Source organism: Triturus cristatus, chromosome 6 (genome assembly GCF_964204655.1).
Source record: "Triturus cristatus chromosome 6, aTriCri1.1, whole genome shotgun sequence".
In the NCBI taxonomy this organism is placed as follows: Eukaryota; Metazoa; Chordata; class Amphibia; order Caudata; family Salamandridae; genus Triturus; species Triturus cristatus.
The window spans coordinates 195166074-195181856 of record NC_140589.1 but is presented as its reverse complement, the minus strand read 5'-3'; the positions used below and the strand labels follow the sequence as shown (position 1 = coordinate 195181856).

At 44.1% G+C, this 15783-nt stretch overlaps 1 pseudogene across 1 annotated transcript in view; it reads left to right on the top strand.

Moving 5' to 3' along the window:
• LOC146816626 (cytochrome P450 2K1-like) overlaps positions 1-15783 on the top strand; it is a 268300-nt pseudogene that overhangs the window by 23679 nt on the left and 228838 nt on the right. The window lies entirely within an intron of this gene.

Genomic DNA, 15783 nt, shown 5'->3' with positions numbered 1-15783 from the left:
AAGTATCTCATCACAGACATCGTACCCAAATACCCCGGCAGTACACATGACTCTTTCATCTTCAGACACAGTGGAATACACAGACGTCTGAGTGCTGGAGAGTTTGGGGAGGGGTACCTGCTAGGTAAATACATGGCACACATCAATACATCCACTACATCACTTGAGAGGGGGGACATTGACTTACCTATTGTGTTTGTCCATGCAGGTGACAGTGCCTATGCAGTGCGCGACTTCATCCTGACCCCATATCTGGATCCTGCAAATGCTAGTGAGAGGAGCTACAACAGGGCACACAGACCTACACGCTGCGTCATTGAGCGAACCTTTGGAATCCTGAAGAGCCGCTTCAGGTGCCTGCATAAAAGTGGAGGCACACTGCAATACAGCCTTGAGACCTGCTGTAAAATCGTGGCAAGCTGTGCAATGCTACATAACATGGCAATGAGGAAAGGCACCACAATTGATGTGACCGATACAGACACATCGGATGACGAGCGCCCTGCTCCCCCTGCCAGACCTGCAGCAGGAGTTGGGGTAGCTGCTGGACGCCAGAGACGGACAGAGATCACACAAAACTACTTCTAGGTGAGTAATGATGAAATGAGACAACAAATCTTGATGATGTGTCAAGTGTTTAATCACACTTCACATGTAAGAAATAGTAGCTGTCCCCAGCACATGTTGTGCACACAGTGCAGGTAAGGCACAAGTAATTGTGCAAACAGCATTTTCAGGTTAATGCACCCTTGTTGCAGTGAGTGTCCCCGCAGATGTTCACCTCCTTCGGAGACGTCCAGGCTGAGTGCCCCCCATGGTGTTCCCTTGGCCTACACCCTGTCTGGCACTGCGGCGTCTTTCCCCTGGCAAGGTGGGAGTGAGGCTGCTGCGACTTGAGATGTCCTCACTCTCAGCAGAGGCCATTAGTGCGCTGCCACCAGCATTGGCTGACTGCAGCTGCTCCACATCAGTGGTTACCTGCGCAAGCCCTCGGGCAATATCCTGGCAGCAATGTGCCATGTCGACCTGCATTGTTACACTTCTGCGTGTGAGGGTGCTGGTGGTGGTGCAGAGGCGGTTCACGGCCTTTGTGTAATTGTGTAGGCGTGCATTTGCACGTCGGCCAGTCCTGTCATTGGCAGCTTGGGTGTGCCTCAAAGTGGCACAGAGCTCATGGAGTGCCCCTGCCATGTTCTTCTGGTCCTTGTGTATGCGGCATAGCTGCCGATTAATTGACCGCAGTGCTTTGCTTTGCCGGCGCTGTTCCTGCAGCATGCTCTGTTCCAGGCCTGAGAACACGGACCCTTCTGCTTCAGTTTCAGTGCTGCTCCTGGGCCTTGATCTGGATGTCTCCTGTGGTCTTATCCTTGGCGTTTGTGTGTCATGACTGGGCATATGTGACACACCCTGACTCCCCTCTCTCCTGTCGGTGTCATCCCCTGTGGCAGGTACTTCGTCCTCAAATGGAGGCAGTGGGGGCACATGTGCGCGCTTCCTGCGCTGGATTGGCTGCTGCTCTGTGTCATCGCTGGAGTCCGCAGGGTCTGCAGGCTCCTCTCCCTCTGCGCTGTCTTCTTGTGCCATGCCATGTGCTGTGGATGTAAAGGGGACTACATGAGTTTGTGTTATTGTCTGCATGTGGCAATCAATAAAGTTACTACTTTTTTTGGGCTAACCTCTGACACTGTATCATTCACTTATCCCCAACCCACATGTTGCATTTAATTTCGTTAGTGTCATGGACACACAGTCAGACACAGTACTACGAGTCCCATGATGCATTGCTGGGTGTGCTGTAAGACCTGGCCTGGATTGAAATTTTGGGAGTTTACTATGCGCATTTGGGGAAGTGTGCAAGGGATGGGGAGGAGTGCAGATTGATTTTGCATGCATCTTACCTTGACTGCTGGATGCAGGGTCGGAGCTGTCTATGTCAGCCACACCACCAACGCTCTCAGGCAGGAGAGTAGACTCCACAAGCTCCTCATGGGGGGTTGGCTGCTCTGCAGTGGATGGTCCTCCTCCAGTCTGATTGGCGTCCTTCAGTCTGGCTGCCACCCTCTCCTTGGACCTCTGGCACATGTCGTACCACCGCTTGCGCAGCTCTTCAATGGTACGTGTGGTGACTCCCACTGCATTCACCTTACTCTGTATCTCTAGCCAGATTTTCCTCTTCCTGGCCTCTGGGACACGCAGTGCCTTCTTGCCGAGGAGGAGCTCATGGCTGCAGACCATCTCCTCAATGAGGACCTCCTGCTCCTTTTCAGAAAACTTATGTTTTCTCTTCCTTTTCTCTGCATCCTTGCCCTGCTGTTGTTTGGTGGAATCCATTGCTGGTTGCACTCTCCTGGGATGCCTCCTCACACTCCCCAAGCAGCCTCTGGGTGTGGCTCAGGTGAGCAGGTGCAGGAAATCACTCCAGTTTCCTGTTTGTGATGTCATCAGGCTGCACCTGGCTTGCAGATTCCCGTTTTTGCGATTTCTTAATTAGCGAATTTCGCTATTAAGAAATCGCAAAGCGGGTGTCTGAGAATTATTTGCGAGTTTTAAGGAATCGCAAATGATTAGCGATTAATTTTTTACATCCCGTTTAGCTAATCTGAATTTGCGAATCGCAAAATATCGCTAATTAGGATTCGCTAAACGGGAGTTTGATACATATGCCCCTTAGTGATGTAGCCCTGGTTACGGTGTGGTCAGAGTAGTCGCGCAAGGGTGTACCCCGGGCTCTCCCACTCGCCGTACCTCCGGGCCTTCGCATATTTCCCTGTGGGTCTCACGCTCTGCAGCCTCAGCATATTCAGCCAACAGTCTGGCTCTGTGTTCAGGTATGGCGAGCCATTTCTATCCCCTCCCGTCATATTTTCCCTGTCTAGCTTCAAAAGATCACCCTCTAATTTAGTAAGGCTGCGCAGCAGGTCTCTCAGGACTCCAGTGTGTGTAGAAATGCACAGCCCTCTGATGTACACCTTGAAAGGACTCCCATAAGACCGCCTGTGTTGAGACTGACCCTGTATTGTGGACAAAGTATTCTACTATCGCGGTACGCAGGTCCGACTTGAAGACTGTATCGTGCACCACCACGGAGGGGAATCGCCGCTGTCTTTCAAAGCCTTCCTCGCCCGGGACTTGTATTATTAGGGGCACTGGGGAGTGATCCGGCAGAGGGTAGGTGTGTGGCTGATTTGACCCATGGTATCGCTGAGTTGGACAGTAGCCAATAGTCCAATTTCGTCCTAGTATTGCATTGCTGTGGGTAGTGTGTGTACTCTGTGCCTCGGGGTTTAGGTGCCTCCAAGCGTCCTTCAGCACCCAGGTTTGACAAATTCCTTTTAGTAGTGTTTGTGAACGGGGCTTGTTAACTGGGTATATGGTGGTGATGTCAAGCTTAGGATCGATTAGGATATTTGGGTCTCCTCCAAGCAAAATGTAGTTGGCCTCTATTGAGTCAATCTGTGATTGCAGCCGTTTGTAAAAGGCTGTGTCATCTATGTTTGGAGAGTAAACATTAACTAGTAGGACCTCATTCCCCGCCAGCTTTCCCACTACCAAAATAAAACATCCCTCCGTGTCAGTAACTGTAAAGGTATGTGTGAAAGGCAGCGTTTTAGTTATCAAAATTGCCACTCCTCGGGAGTATAAACTGTAACTCGGAAAAAAATGATGGTGTACCCAGGTGGTTGCAAATCTGGATGGGTTAGCTGGTGACAGGTACATTTCCTGTAAGTCAATAATGTTGGCCTTGTGCTCTTGTATATAATGGAGCACCTGCCTACACTTTAACTGGTTGATGGGACCCCGTAGGTTCCACGTCAACAGGGTGACGTTCATGCAGTGGCGGATATCTACCCAGTGTGCCATTGTTGATGTATTAGTAAACAGTGATGTATCTGCCAACCTTTTGTGGTGGGTGCAGATGTGAACACATAGAACAAAACAATAACTTTTGGCATTCTGGTTCCTACTGTACCCGTCCCCCTCTCCCACCCCAATATAGTAGCTGCCTGCTAGGTTCAATCCTTTTTCCTCCTAGATTTAACCTCTTCAGTGCCCATGACGAGATAGTCTCGTCATGGAGCACGGTTGCGCTGTGCCCATGACGAGACTATCACGTCATGAACCCCACCCACTAGTGCAACGCCCGGCACAGGAGGGGGAAAGGGCGTGGCACTGAAGGGGTTAACTGTTCATTCTTACTATGCCAATGTGGTGAACAACCCCATTCAAGCACCATTGTGGAACCACAGGGGAGGTGGCAATGCCACATGGTTCCCCCGCACATAAGCGCTGTTAATACATCTAGCCCAACTGTGTCCCCAACTGAGCTTACTCGGTAATGTCCACCATTTCTTCGGTTATCATCTGCAGTTCTGGTGAAGTTCAGCATCTGCGGCTGTGTTGTTGGGATAAGATCTCAGTTCCATCGACTCGGGCCTCAGCTGGCTGTAAAAAGATACGCACTTGTACCTGACTGGGCTCCCTGCAATTCCCTGCCAGGAGAGGCTCCGCCGTTCAAAGCATTTACTCCAGAATGCTGCTTGCAAAATTTCTGAACATCTGCAGGGTTATCGAACACCCTTGTCTTCTCATTCACGTCAACTTTGAGTCTTGCTAATCAGATCAGTTGACTGGGGGTGAGTGCTTGCAATGTTCAACACTCCGTCCATCATTTACTTTGGTTTTGCTTTGTTCGCCATAAGTTGGCAGGGTATGCTCAGACGTGAGTCCCTTGCTCACTTTGCCACTGGATTCAAGCAAGCCTGGCTGAAGACGGCTGAAATGCCAGAAACCGGTCCTAGGAAGCTTGTTTCCGGTCCAGGGAAGACATGGTTTGGCAGTTCGGACTGGACTGTTCCCATGAGGCACAGGGTCAGACTGATTTGCATATGGCCCTGTCTGAACTGGGGTGGCAGAGTGGGCTAAAGAATGGTGATGGATTAAACCCAGATCAGTTGACTGGGGGTGAGTGCTTGCAATGTTCAACACTCCGTCCATCATTTCCTTTGGTTTTTGCACCGCAATTAGCAGCAGCTGCATAGTTCAGGCCAGTTCATTGTTAGGAGTCCCAGTGGGGACTCAGGAGTCCCAGTGGTGCCAGGGCAATTGCGAACTTTTTCTGCTGCAGTGGCAGCCAGCCCTGACATTTGGGACATAGGTCATTTGAACCCGCTGAGGCCAGTTGACCAGGGGGACAGTGTTAGGTTGGTAGGGCGCCAGGCCCTAATGTCATTTATGTGGTGCCTATGATAACTGTGATGTATGCACCTTGATTTATGCCTCTAATGTGATTTATGCTTATGAAGTTATTGCATACTGTGTTTATGCTGGTGAGGTTGGCGCATAATGTGATGCTGATTGCATAATATGATTTATGTTGCAGGATATAATGCTGAGTACAGTGTTTTGCCAGTAATTACTGGTTGTGTTCTACATTTACTATGTGTGCTTGGTGTTGGTTCTGCCAGTTGCCCAATTGGCCCTGTAATGTGTATATAATCCCCTGTAAATATTGTCTAGTGCCAGTTGGCACAGTGTATATTTTGCGATTACTAATACAAAGGCCATTTGTATATATAACCTAGTGTAGAGTTTCTTTTGTGGTGTGCCTAGTGTGTTGCTGCTGTGTGTGTGTGTGTTGCGCAAACGCTTTGCACATTGCCTCTGGGATAAGCCTGACTGCTCGTGCCAAGCTACCAAAGGGGTGAGCAGGGGTTATCTTCAGCGTGTAACTCCCTTGCCCTGACTAGAGTAGTGGTTTATGCCTGGATTTGGCGCAAGCCCTAGCCAACTAGAAATCCCATTTCTAACAGGAGGGATAGCTTAACAATACTGAAAAACAATTTTAGGAGTTTTCACTGACAGGACATGTACAACCTAAGCCGACAAATTAACTACCATGCACCATGCCATATGAAAATGTAGGACCTATCTTAGGGGTGAATTATAAGGATTAAAAAGAGAGGCTAAACATGTCAAAATGTTTAATGTGTCAGGTCAACATGGCAGTTTTAATCTGCATTACATGCTGTAGTGGCAAGTCTGATAAACAGGGCTGATTTAGTGGGTGCAATAATGAGTGCTGCTGCACACTAGTAGCATTTAATTTACAGGCCCTGGATTCAGGTAGCACCATTTACTAGGGAGTTACAAGTAAATTAAATGTGCCAATTATATATGAGCTAATTGTATTATCTTTTGTGGAGAAAGTAGAAATACCACACCTCAGATATCAGGTCCCACATGTGCCTCCCCACCCCCAGCAGAAAGCATGGAGAACTAACCACCATCATGGGAGTTCTCATTGCTAAGGCGCAAAAACCTGGAAAGACCATGAGCTATGGTGTGGTCAGTATCATGGCGATTTTCCACTGTAAAGTCCATTCCCTGTAGGAAGATGGAGCACCTCAACTGTTTTTAGTTTTAATCCCTCATCTGCCATCTGAGAGGTGTGTGGTCCATCTAAACCTGTAGGTGAGTTCAAAACAAGTATGGTCTCAACTTCTTTAGTGCAGAGATCACTGAAAAGGCTTCCCATTTGATTACACTCCTCCTCTGTTCCATGCCTAGTAGCCTCCTGCTGATGAAGGCTACAGGTCGGTACAAACCCTCAACATTTAGCTATGAGAGACAAGCCCCAATACCATTCTGTGAAACATCTCTCTGTATAATGAACTCTTTGGAGCAGTGTACTGGTGTCCCAAACTTTCTGGCACTTCTCTGCGCAGCTCACCTTATTGGGCTGCTTCTTAGAAGGCAACTCTGTCAAGGCTGCAGCAATGGTGCCACAGTCCTCAACAAGCCTTCTGTAATAACAAGTTATCTGGGTCTTGGGGGGGGTTCCCAAGCCGGGATGGTTTGAATCTTGGTTTGGAAGGGCTGAACCTTGCCTCCAACCACCTGATTTGGTGATTCAAATATACAACAGAATTATGCCCTATCTGTCACTTACTGGCCTTGATAGTCATGCCTGACCTCTGAGAGGCTGAAGCAATGTCTGGAGGTGGTACAGTTGATTATGACATCTAGATCTTTCATGTGGTCTATTTAGGTGGCACTGAAGTCCTCCAACCATACCAAGACCTGATTAACAAACCTCTTAAAGGTGGCGGGGATATTCTATTATCCAAAGGGCATCACTCTAAACTGAAAGTGGCCATATGGGGCGCAAAAATGCATACCTCGTACTGCCCCCTCTCGGCTAAGTACCCTCATGTCAAGTCGATGAGCTCATCATCTCAGGGATGGAGTGAGCATCAGTCTTGGTGACTGAGGTGAACTCTCTGTAGCCCACATAGAACTGGATTTCTGGTGTGGAACGCAGTGGGGGGCCTTGGGTACCAGAACCACAGGACAGGATTAAGGGCTATTATAGTGCTCTATCACCCCTAACTCCAACATTTTGCGATACCTCATCCTTAATACTGACTCTCACTTTGTCAGACAGCCTGTACATTTTGTTGTGGTTCTGCAAGGTCCAGGGCTTCACTGGCTTCACTACTCACACTTGTCAACCAGGTTGAAACTCGACCAGAGTGGCCTTATGGTCATGCCAGACATTCATGACTTCCTGGCCAAACTCTGGCTTCTCGTGGCCTTTTTCGAAAAGTCCTTCACCTGAGTTGTACAAGCCAACAAGTAGCTGAATACATCATGGAGGGGGCTCTTCAGATGCTGCTACCATCCCTTCTTCACAAGGCTGAGAGGCCCTCTGACAAGGTGATCATACAGAGGCTCATTGTGACTGTACCCTACTTCCATCTGAGGTACCTTCCTGTAATCTAACAACAGGTGCTGTAAGAGGATGTCCCACTTCCACCTCAATGGCTCTGATCATGCCTTTAAGGGTATTGTTGGACCTGTCAACAAGATCATTTACTGGGGATGGTAGTGTGTGGATAACTTGTACGTTATCCCATACTCTTTCCATATTGACTTCATGTACACTGACATGAAGCTGGTCCCCCAGTCAGACACCACCTCCTTGGGGAAACCCACCCAGGTAAATACCTCCACACTGGCCACTGTAGGCGCTGTCACTGTCCTCAGTAATACGGCCTCTTGGTACTGGGTGGCATGGTCCACCAAGACCAGGATAAACCTGTTGCTTAGGGCTGTCTTGGGGATCAGAGCCCCCACAATGTCAATACCCACTCACTAAAAGGGTGTGCTCATGACAGAGAGAGGAACCTGGGGATCCTTTAGCTTTACCTCTGACTTTCCACTGGCCTTGCAGGTAGGACTTGACCTATAGAATGCATTTGAGGTCATCCTCATCTGATGCCAATACAATTGGGTGACCAGCCTTGCAGAGATCTTGACCTCCCAGGAAATGAGAAGTTTGCCAGATGTATTTCCATTTGCCTGGGCTTCAGACTGTCATTATAGGTTCTTAATAGTGGGGCTATAAGATGTAGGCTCATTTTACCATGTTTATATTGAGGGTGCACAAGGACTTTAGTACCGTTTAGCAGTGCAAAAGTGCACAGATTTCAGGTCTAACACTGTGCGGTTACTGTTTTATGTGTTGTCATTCTTTGCTGAAATGTTTAGTTTTATTTTTGCTTTGTATTGCTGTGTGTTGCTCTGTTGTGTAATTATTTTGTTGTGTGTTATACGCATTTGCATTACTGATGTGTATCCGTGATTTAGCTGTGTGAATGTGACATTAATTTGTATAGTGATATGTTAGTGAAGCTTTGTGTAACAATTGTGCTGTGGGGAAATGACTGTGCTATGGTATTTGAAATATTTGGTGAGTTCTGGTGTGCCTGAATGTAGTTATAGATGTGAGTGGTTGGGGAAACTGGTGAGGAGCCTAACTTAAGAAATGTAAAGTCCAGATTTGACTATTTTGTGCCTAGCAGGTGTTGCATGAGCCACAGGTGGAAGAATTCCCTGAGCAAGGGAACAGCTTTGACGAAAGTGTGACTACAAGTGTCCTTCTTTCGCCCTTTTTGGACTCATGACACCTGAATTAGACTTGCAATATATTCTCAAGTATTAACACCGATTAGGTGCTGTATGTTTTTTAGATTATCACCTTTATTATTTTTGTCTGATTAAGCATGTAATGAACAGCATGATTTACAGGAGTGGAATCAGGGAGTAGATATCTTTGTACTGAAGAAAAACCTTGTGGTAGGGCTTGAAACTTGTTGACCAGTGAAACCCTGGACCATTTTCCCTTTGGGTGTCCTCTTTTCCCCATTTTTTAACGGTACCAGGTAGGGGTGCAAATAAACAGTTTTTACCTACTATCCAGGTATTTTTCAATCACTCTATTTAAAAAAAAAAAACACTCCTATTTTTCATCAGGATTATTCTTCCATCAGGATTTGTCGTAATAGTATCAGTGTTCACATATTCCTTTGTTGCAGCATGCCCCGTTCCGCAGCCCAATGGGAAGAACCCAATGACACAGCATGCCTCTAAGGGGTACCCTTGTTGGTGAGGGGTATCTTAAGAAATTTTTCTACCTCTCAGCGGACCTGTAGGGTCATTGAAAAATGTCCTCAAGATACATTTGTTCCATACATTATGACGGAGTGACTGTGTTATTTCAGAGTTACATAAGCATGGACATTGTTGGACGCTAGCCTGAAACTGTGGGAGGAGTTAAAGGCTGTGGTGTGCCTGCCTAGGAAATGTGATGAGATGCTTGAGTTGTGCTGTACCTGCCTGGAGATGAGGGATGATGTGTTTGAGTTGCACTGTGTGTGCAGGATCAGTGGCTGTGGTGTGTGATGGCATGAAGGGGTAGTCGGACTGCTGTGGTATACATGTCTACATAGGTGTAACCAGTTTGCAAAGCTATGGTGTGTTTGGTATTACTAATGCTAAGAAGCGAGATGAGGAGTAGAGCCAGGTAGATGAGGATGTTTTGAGCTTGTTGGTCTTAAATTGCTAATTGCCTACTATCCTCTTCAGCAGTGGCAGTAGGAACTCTGGCCTTCCTCTTTTTTTGCTGGTGTTGACCCTCCCCCTGGGAGCATTGCATAGCTCCTGTCTCCCTTAGCAGTTGACACAGAGGCAATGCTCGCATGTTTTATGTGTGGATGGGTAGAAGATACAAGGTAGTCCCTTCTCTTGGCTTAAATTAACAATTTCTGGGTATACTGCTGGGAAACGAAAATCTATTTTGGCTTGCCATTTATTTTTGCTGAGTGCAGCAAAGGGTTGAGTACAGAGAGTTTGTAAAGCATCCTAAAGGGCAGTGCCCTACTAGTTGTTTTTCCTCATGGTCAGTGGTGCTGACAGGTTTCCAAATATTTCCGTTCAGCCATTAAAAACAGTGAAGCGGTAATTTCATTGTATTGTGGCAAATCGTTGGAGATCTTTACAAGAATGAGCCTAAGCCTCGATTTTGTAGTAGTATGGATTAGGAATAAATAGGAGTAATGAAAATAATCTGTCAGTGGGGCAGAGGGGTCCGTGATGATGCATGCTTTCCTAGTAAAGTTGCCATTCCAAAACTGAGAATGTTATTTTATTATAGTTTTCTAGGGCCAACTTTGAATGATAAAGCAAATTATGAATGAATTAATTATCCCCTTCCCCTAGGGTTTTAACCATATCATGCAGGGGCGCGCATAAAGATTGCCTTGTCCACTGTAATGTATTTTTGACCTTTCTTTTTTGGCATGCGAAGAGTTATAGGAAACATCTTCCTTTTCCACCACACCATCGCATCAGAGGCTCTGATTCGTTAACACATATACAGTCTATGGTGTACAAAGTTTTTCCAGGGCCGAAACTTTTGCTCAGAAGCTGCTGGCGGCACTGCATAAAGGTCTTGGTGCCAATTACAGTGCTTAATTTGAGCCGGTGCTTTACGGTGCTGAGCACCGGCACTTAACTGGTTTCCGGTGCTCGGCACCGGCACCTTATTGTCAACATCATTCTTAGGGCAGTCTGCCACAAGGTGGCACTGCTCATGTAATTTAGAGATGAGCAGTATAACAGTATTACAGTATAACATTTGTTCAGGAAAACAATGTACTTTAAAACATTGCTCAGACCTGCCTCCCCAGCCATTCCTTTAGCTTTGGGAACCTGGAATAATCTGTACTGTCGCATTTACATGCGGGAGAGATGGTTAATAGTTTTATGGCGGCGATGGGGAGTGCAAGCTGCAGTGGCCTCCTGGCCAGAGCCCTGGCATTTCATATTTTACAAATTAAGCACCCAAATACCATGGCTGTGTAGTCTTGATCCCTCTTTAATCCATCACCTGTCACTCCCCGAAACTCTGTCTCACTCCTGCAGGTTCTTTTTGTCCCTTCTCTTTTAATTTGTAACTCTTGTTACGTCATTCTCTTCCGCCTTCTGTCCCCATTTTATGTTTTTCTCTCTCCTGTTCTTTGTTGAAGTGTGATGACGAAAAAATTATGCTGGTGCCCAAAAATAAGTCACGGTAGACCCCACCTGCAACCGCCGGCTCAAATTAAACTTTGAACTGATCATTAACTAGGCCTAACCTTTACCATATAATGCTTGATTCTAGTTAATGATTGTGAAAATTCTGCAGGCTCCAATAATTTCAGAGCAGTAACTCCGGTGAGAAATATTAAACATAAAAAAATATATATATTTGGTAATAATAAAACCTAGAACTGGGGGATGTCCTTTTTTTGTTCAGCTTCAAAGACTTGCTCCCTGCACACAATTGGGAGAATGACTAGAAATTTTAAATGTTGGTATTTTTATTGAAAAATCGCATGGATTTTGTTTTGCGTGTCTTTGTAAAAAGCTTGACTTTCATTATCACTTTTAAAATCCATTCAAGGGAGAACAACTGCAGGTTAGACAATTTTAATTAGGCACCTATAACCTGAAGAGATTTGAATATAGGGCTTCCGTACAGATATTCTGAGCAGTCTTCAAGCACACAGGTATTTAGAAGCCAGAGACCCGGGGGCGTGGCAACAACTGCCACCAAGATGGACACATGTATGTGAGGCTCTGGGCTGGGCAATCCCTGATATTGTGCTAGCCGCCTTGATAACCCAGTTCTAAGGTTCCCAAGGCTGGCTGGGAGCACCTTGGCATGAGGGCACATGGGGGCGATGCCCATCTGCAATGCTGAGAGCTGAGGACATGGAGAGTTGAGGACGGTGCCGCACCGCTGACACTTCCTCAGAGTCTCTGAAGCCCTGGGGCAGTGGGCGAGCCTGAGGCCAGGATCATCCAATCTCATCGGCTGCTGGCATGCCTCTCTCTCCCTCTACATCTCAAGCGCCGTGGAGCAGTCGGCTCCTTTTCATGAAGTGCGATGCACAGCTCCCGAACCTTGGAAGCGGCATGACTATGCATCGCCTGTCCCAGGTCAAACAGGATTACTTTAGAGGTCATCCCAAAGACATTGGATGGTCATCCAACTACTCTAAAAGTCATTTTCACATCATCAGACATCATCAAGCTCTTAAAGTCATCAGCAGAGTTTAGAAATCTGAGCCTGATGATTTGAAGATGACTTTAAAATGAGTATCTGATGACTTCACAAGATGTGATTAACCCTGACGATTTCAGGATGATTTGAAAATGATTATCAGATGACTTTACAAGGTATGACTTGAAACTGAGTACCTGATTACTTCACAAGATGCATTGCTAGTGGTGATTTTAGGATTGTTTGAAAATGACTGTCACATTACTTGATTAGCAAACAGTTTTCTAATTAAAAAGATTAGTTCATGATAATTTGAGGATGATTTGTTGATTGTTTCAGGAGCATGTCTAACATTTTAGTTTATTTATTTATTTATTTTTAGAGACGTCCAACCCTTTCGAAGATTTCAGAATCTCCTTTTTCCTACATAGTGAACACCATTTACACATTACAGCATTTTCAACTCAGCAATTAAACCTACAGTGCACACATTAGCGGAGACTTCAATGCTATATGGCCTGGATGCTATACAGATAATAAAACCGGATCACTGACATAATATCGACTACAAAAATATAGACTTACAAAAATATTGATGCCAAAATATAGAATACCAAAATATCGACTCCCTATCTCCAAACAGGAAAGTACAAAAATATAGAATCCAAAATATCGTTGTAAATAATATAGTTAGTCAAAATATCGAATTTTTTAAATGTTTTAAAAGTAATGTAAAATGAATGAAATAATACATATAATTAACTGACACATACTTAAAAATACTTAAATAACATTAAAATTAATAAATAATTAATGTAAGTAAAAAAAAGAATTAATACATATATATTAACGTTATATTTATTACAAATATTCAATATTTTCTGCGTAGGATAGCGGGCGGGTAAAATTTACTATTACCACTCCAGTAAGTGCAATAGTAGGGAAAGCGTTGGATAGCGGGAGGGTAAAAATTACTATTCCCACTCCAGAGAATGCAACAGTAGGGAAAGCGTTGGATAGCGGGAGAGTAAAAATTACTATTCCCACTCCAGAGAGTGCAATGATAGTGAAATCATTGGATAGCGTAGGGGTAAAAATTACTATTCCCACTCCAGAGAGTGCAACAGTAGGGAAAGCGTTGGATAGCGGGAGGGTAAAATTTACTATTCCCACTCCAGTGAGTGCAACAGTAGGGAAAGCGTTGGATAGCGTAGGGGTAAAAATTACTATTCCCACTCCAGAGAGTGCAACAGTAGGGAAAGCGTTGGATAGCGGAAGTGTCAAATTTACTATTCCCACTCCAGTGAGGGCAGCAGTAGGGAAAGCGTTGGATAGCGGTAGGGTAAAAATGACTATTCCCACTCCAGAGAATGCAACAGTGGGGAAAGTGTTGGATAGCGGGAGGGTAAAAATTACTATTACCACTCCAGAGAATGCAACAGTACGGAAAGCGTTGGATAGCGGGAGGGAAAAATTTACTATTCCCACTCCAGAGAGTGCAATAATAGGGAAAGTATTGGATAGCGTAGGGGTAAAAATAACTATTCCTACTCCAGAGAGTGCAACAGTAGGGAAAGTGTTGGATAGCGGGAGAGTAAAATTTACTATTCCCACTCCAGTGAGTGCAACAGTAGGGAAAGCGTTGGATAGCGTAGGGGTAAAAATTACTATTCCCACTCCAGTGAGTGCAACAGTAGGGAAAGCATTGGATAGCATAGGGGTAAAAATTACTATTCCCACTCCAGAAAGTGCAACAGTAGGGAAAGCGTTGGATAGCAGAAGGGTAAAAATTACTAATCCCACTCCAGAGAGTGCAACAGTAGGGAAAGCGTTGGATAGCGTAGGGATAAAAATTACTATTCCCACTCCAGAGAGTGCAACAGTAGGGAAAGCGTTGGATAGCGGGAGTTCAAAATTTACTATTCCCAGTCCAGTGATTACAACAGTAGAGAAAACGTCAAATGGCGTAGGGGTAAAAATTACTATTCCCACTCCAAAGAGTGCAACAGTAGGGAAAGCGTTGGATAGCGTAGGGATAAAAATTACTATTCCCACTCCAGAGAGTGCAACAGTAGGGAAAGCGTTGGATAGCGGGAGGGTAAAATGTACTATTCCCACTCCAGTGAGTGCAACAGTAGGGAAAGCATTGGATAGCGTAGGGGTAAAAATTACTATTCCCACTCCAGAGAGTGCAACAGTAGGGAAAGCATTGGATAGCGTAGGGATAAAAATTACTATTCCCACTCCAGAGAGTGCAACAGTAGGGAAAGCGTTGGATAGCGGTAGGGTAAAAATTACTATTCCCACTCCAGAGAGTGCAACAGTAGGGAAAGCGTTGGATAGCGGTAGGGTAAAAATTACTATTCCCACTCCAGAGAGTGCAATAATAGGGAAAGCATTGGATAGCGTAGGGGTAAAAATTACTATTCCCACTCAAGTAAGTGCAAAAGTAGGGAAAATAATAAATTAATATTTTTTTTAAATTAATTAATTATTAATACCAAAACAAGTATTACAATTAATTACCAATCACACAAGATTTAATAATTGATTATTTATAAATACCAAGACATTTTTGTTTAATTAATTACCTATTAATAATTAATTAACAACCAATTGTTTTTCAATAACAAACATTAATAAATGCTAATAATACCAATTAATCATTAATTAATAATATATTGATTAACAATATACACAAATTATTTAAATAATTAATATTTTACAATTATATTACTTCCCACCATATTCCCCTATAAACACACTACCCGCTACAAATATTAAATGAATACAATTAACATAATTATCAATTAAACAATTAATACAAATTAATTACCAATTAATACAAATTATTTACCAATTAATAATTAATCAACAACCAATTACTTTTCAATACCAATTAATAATTAACTAATAACAATTAAATTACTTCCCACCCTATTCCCCTATAAACCCACAGCTACAGAAGTAAAACGCAAAATTAAATTAAAAATAATTAATAATTCCTATAAATTATTATTTAATGTACTATAATTAAATTACTTCCCACCCTACTCCCCTATAATCCCACAACCCGCTACGGAATTAAATTACACAAAAATAAAATAACATAAAATTCATTACTTTAAAAATATTCTAACATACATTACAATATTAATACATACTTTTAACACATATACTAAGACTTAAAACACTATAAAAAATCGATATTTTTAACAACTATATTATGACTGTCGATATTACTTACTTCTATATTATTGCAATCGATATTTCTTACCTGTTTTTCGATATTCTTCACCACTATATTTTGGCAATTCGATATTCTGTCCATTCTATATTTAAAACTCGATATTCTGTCCACTCGATATTTTTTTTTCGATATTATGTCTATTTAC